General features: G+C 31.1%; 1 pseudogene; it reads left to right on the forward strand.

Moving 5' to 3' along the window:
- The first annotated feature begins 262 nt into the window (after positions 1–262).
- Positions 263–2416, forward strand: LOC107873531 (annotated as a pseudogene).
- The last annotated feature ends 3206 nt before the right edge of the window (positions 2417–5622 follow it).

A 5622-nucleotide genomic window follows, 5' to 3' on the forward strand; every position in this document is an offset into this window, starting at 1 on the left:
CCAACAGCTAATTAACGTCAGTTAAAGCATGTCACCCAATGGTGATGATTTCATAAAACATATAAAAATATAAAATTGATGTACTAACGTATAAAACTATAAATATGAAGTAAATGGCTCAAATAGGTAAGTTTGATCTTGATATTCATCGATATGAATGAAGGATGAATTAAGAAAATTAATCATCTGATTTCTTAAGTACCGTGTAAAATGATAGTGCTCAATTAAAATGAGACGGTGGGAGTATGACTTCTTTGTCTAGTTCATCTGGGTACGGTTTCATGAATTTAAGTAATATCCAATTGGGTATTAGACCATTATAAAAGCAGCTAATCTCCATTAATTGAAGTAACTAATATCCACCATAAGCTTCATTTTCTATCTTTGTTGAATGGAGATTTACTCCTCTCTTCATTTCAACTTTCTTTACTTCCTTCTCTTCTTCTCCTCCTTCTTTATTGTAGTCACCAGGAAATGGAGAAACAAAAAACAAATCAGCAGGTTCCCTCCATCAGGTCCATAGACACTTCCCATTCTTGGAAGTCTGCATCACTTGATCGGACGAGGACTTCCTCATCACATTCTTAGAAGCTTAGCAAAAAAATATGGACCCCTTATGTACTTGCAACTCGGGGAAGTTCCTGTGGTGGTCATATCATCACCTATTATTGCAAAAGAAGTTCTAAGAACTCATGATCGTGCCTTTGTTGACAGACCAAAACTTACATCCACAAAAATCTTGTTTTACAATTGTAAAGACATTAAGTTTACCCAATATGGTGATTACTGGCGACAAATGCGCAGAATTTGTATCATTGAACTTCTTAGTGCTAAGATGGTCAAATCATTTAGTGCAATTCGAGAAGATGAACTTTCAAATGTCATCTCATCAATTCGTTCCATGAGAGGTTCTATAGTAAACATATCAGAAAAGATGTTTTGGTTTACGAACTCTGTCACTTGTAGAGCAGCTTTCGGGAAAATATGCAGACAGAAATGAGTTTATAACAATAGTGAAGGGAGTACTATCATTAATTGGAGGATTTGATGTGGCTGATCTGTTCCCTTCTTGGAAGTTACTTCACAACATAACCGGTGTGAAATCTAGATTGATGAGTGCCCAGAAGAAGGTTGACGTAGTTATGCAGCAGATCCTCAATGAGCACATTGAAAATAAAGCAGCTGGGAAAAAGGCAAATGGTGAGTTTGGAGACAAAGATCTGATAGATGTTCTTTTAAGGGTTAAAGAGAACGTCGAACTTCAATTTCCAGTCATAAATGACCACATTAAAGCGGTACTTCTTGTAAGTTTGCCCTCATCTCCTTCTAAGAACACTTTAATCTTGACTAGTTCCCAATGACACCAAAAAATAATTATAGCAGTTGTCTGAGGACAAAATATTAGTTTGTGTAGTATATCCACTTACTTAGTGAGTACAAGACAGCTGAGTAATTATTGTAAATCTTTCAAGCTAATTGGTTTTATTCCTGCAAGCTCATCATAAGAAATGCAAAGATAATCATTTTTAAATTGTATGTCATAGCTCCACTCTCAATAAGAATCTATCTAATGGCTTTATTTATTTGTTTGTTGATGCAGGATATCTTTCTGGCAGGAACTGAAACTTCATCTGCAACTATTATTTGGGCACTAGCAGAAATGATAAAGAACCCAAATGTTCTGGCCAAGGCCCAAAGCGAAGTGAGACAAGTCTTTAAGGGAAAGAAAAAATATGAAGAAGAAGATCTTGAAAAGTTGACATACTTGAATTTGGTGGTTAAGGAAGCATTAAGGCTACATCCTCCGGCGCCTCTTATAGGGCCTAGGGAATGTAGGGAGCAAGCAGATATTAGTGGATATACTATACCTCTTAAAACAAGAGTACTGATTAATGCATGGGCTCTTGCTAGAGATCTCGGATGTTGGGATGATCCTGAGAGTTTTATACCAGAGAGATTTGAGAACTCCCCCATTGACTTTACGGGAAATCATTTCGAGTTTATTCCATTTGGTGCAGGACGAAGAATGTGCCCAGGAATGTCATTTGGTTTAGCTAATGTTACACATCCTTTGGCTCAGTTACTCCTCCACTTTAAATGGGAGCTCCCTGATGGAACTAATCCAAAAGACTTGGATATGACTGAAACATATGGAATAACAGCAACAAAAAAGAAAGATCTATTGCTAGTTGCCAAAGATCATAGTAGCGATGACGTATTTTGATGTTTTGCTTGCTTAAAATTGTGGAATGTCAGCACAACCCATGTGATTCATGTGTATCACTTTCCATCGTTGCACAACACATTGGAAAACCCAAAGAACATGATCCATAGTTTATTGTATGCAAAATTAGTAGTACTTCAATTTGTTCAGTTGGGCCGAATAATTTGTTCTTTCAATTTTCTGAATACTGTATTCCTGCAATGTGATATTTTGTTTTACTTCTTAAAGGCACGTTCTTGATCTAAAACCATAAATGTATACCCGGTAATAAATAGACTTAGGAACTGATTGCGGAATCAGCAAAAAAATTCCATTCGGGTTTTAATGTTTAATGTTTAAGAGTATCTGATGGATACTCAATGACTGAAATTAGGGGAAGTTAGCAAAGTAGACACTCCCGAACACTTACTTTGAAATTAAGACACAAGTTTTTAAAATTAGAAAAAGAGAGAATTTTTTAAAAGGAGTTTAAAAAAAGACAAATCCTAAGCATTAAAATTTCAAAATACATGGTTTGATCACTGACCTCACCTCACACCCTAACTTTTAAAAAATACAAATGAGTTCATTCCACAATATTATAAAATCAGATTTTATTTAAAAAAAAAAATAATCAAAAACTTCCTCAAGAAGCTCCTTGCATATCAAGAGCCAATTTATGTAATTCCTATGGAGGAAGAGTGAAATGTGCCCTCCAAAATTTTAGAAATGAAGGTTCTCCCACCCGACTATGATACCGCTCAAGGGAGGAGGAAGGTTCTTTGCATCAAAAGCTACACCAAAATGGTCAAATAAAACAAGAGACGGGACAAATACTCCTTGTGCAAACAACCAGGCCATAAAAGAACAATATGTAGCTTAAATGTAAAATAGGATGCCACTGTATATTTAACTTTTTGAAGCCACTATAATGGTTTGAAACTTTAATGGCAGTTCAGTTTTACTCGATCTTTTTAGTTTATATCATTGACTTGTATTAGATGCTTTTAAACTGTCCATTTGGTCTATGCTTAATTGTGTTCCATCAAACATCACTATATAATAAACTAGAGTCATGGTCTATTTTAAAATGCTATCTTAAGAAAATCCAATGGGTAAGTTGTAATCATGACGCTTGGTTAATTATTTAGAAACTAGATTAGTGTGTACATGCTTTGCACTATGTCTCATGTCAAACACAACATACACAAGAAAATATCATTACTAAAAAATACTAGCAATTGACGTTAAATTAAATAAATGCTTGACACAACATTTCAATTCGAAGTAAATTGAGTATTCACTAAACTAATAAAGACAAAGAATTTAGGACATTTAGCTAATTATATTGTATTGTCTCGGGTCAGTACGGAGACTGCTAAGATTTATTTCTAGAATCAATTAAAATTGTATAGAAATTTTACTAATATGTCTATTATGTAGTTATGATTAAATTACTACTCTATTATTAAGGAATCAATTAAATAAATATTTTAAAAATTAGAAAAAAAACAGGATGTAGTTCCTTTAATTTATATCAAGCTTAAGTTTTTATAGCTAATTAATATCATGGAGGTGTTTCTACATTACAAATTTGTCTCCTGATAGAGCTATTTTTAAATAATACTACTTCACCCAGAAATAGATTTCTTCTAAATCCAAACAATAGAAATCGATCTTTAATCATAAATAAAACAATTCAAAATGTTGCACAAAAAAAATCTATTTATAGATAAAGTAAGGAACTTAACCAAAAAAAAATTACCGAAGTAATGTATAGTCCACACAATTTAATTAAAAGGTCAATTCAAAAAGAAGATTTCATCTCCACAAAACATCACCAAAATGAAAATATTTTAGAATGGAGTGAAATCTATGTACGCTATATCAATTTGATTTAATTATTTGAAAGATACAATTCGAGCAAGTGTTCCTTGGTGGGTGAAATGGTTATTTCTCTTCTTATAATATGTGTAAAGAAATTGATCATAAACCTTAATCCAAAAGTTATTTCATGATGGAAGAATTGCCCAAGATGTATTAAGGAGACCGTCCATCATTTTTTATATAGAATTAATCAACTAATCGACTCTATATACATCCTGACGTCATATAAATATACAAGGTTCTATACAAAAGATATACAATAGTTTCTCATAGAATAAAAATCAATCTTTAATCATATTAACAAACAAGAACAGAAGATAAAATAAAATAAAGATCCAAACGTACAAACCTCAAGACCACGAGTAGCGGTGATTTGATAAGAAGCAATCAACTTATGTTTTGGTGCTTTAACGGACAATATCTCATTAAATTGAAACATCTCAAAATATTTCAAACAAGTAATCCCAAGTTCAAATCATTAAATTTAACAAAAAAATCAAAAAGAAACTAATAAAATTCAAATCTAAATGGTAAGAACAATAACACAAACAACTTCGTCCTTAATCTCTTCTTCTTTGCGTTCTTGAACTATCCTACAACAACTTTCCATCTAAACCTAAATAAATAGAGAGTTTGTCTGCCTGTTTGTCTTGGTGAATTTTGGGTAGATTTAGGATTATTTGAGGATTTTATCCATATATTTAGTAGTTTTATTTCTCATATAATTATTTGAGGATTTAATAATGTATGTCTTATATATTAGAAGAATAATTAAATAGAAATATTTTTTTAAAAAAGGTCCTAAATAAAAAATAGTTAAAGAATTTCACTCTTTTTTTTGTTCCAAAAAGGATCCACGTCAAATAAATAATATTTTGATTTATAGAAATTAATTATATATGAAAATAATAAATATTTCTATTTCAAATTAACTAACCCCCAATGAAATAATTGATTTTTAATCTTTTTTCTCCTTCTCGTTAACCTATGACTAAACCAATTTTATACTTATTCCAATTGATATCCCTTATTTTGTGTTATTTGTTTTTAATAATTGACACAAACCTTTTATTCAAAAAGAAAAAACTTGTTCTTCTTTTTCCTACTTTGGCTGGAGAAAACAATATTTTTAGAACCTTTTTGGGTGCAGAAAACAATATTTTCCTTTTATTTTTTTTTAGAACTCCTTTTTTAAATATATCTGTTTCTCACCACATATTTTAGAACTCTTTAATTATTGGTTCTATTAATATCATTTACCATATAATTTGATTCTTACTAAATATTTTAGGACTTCTTAATTAATTTTTCAAATGTATTTTTCTTTTACCGTATATTTTAGGACTCTTTAATTTTAAATATTATAATAATATAATAATTAGAGAAAATAACTCGAAAGATAATTTTGTCTAAAGTGAAGACTTTTAATGAAGGACAAAAAGTTCAAATCACTTTTGTAAGAGTCTTCAGACTTTTAATATATTATAGATATAAATATAGATTTAGATAAAACGACACTGACCACTCGACTG

The sequence above is a fragment of the Capsicum annuum genome, chromosome 6, assembly GCF_002878395.1.
Source record: "Capsicum annuum cultivar UCD-10X-F1 chromosome 6, UCD10Xv1.1, whole genome shotgun sequence".
NCBI lineage: Eukaryota > Viridiplantae > Streptophyta > Magnoliopsida > Solanales > Solanaceae > Capsicum > Capsicum annuum.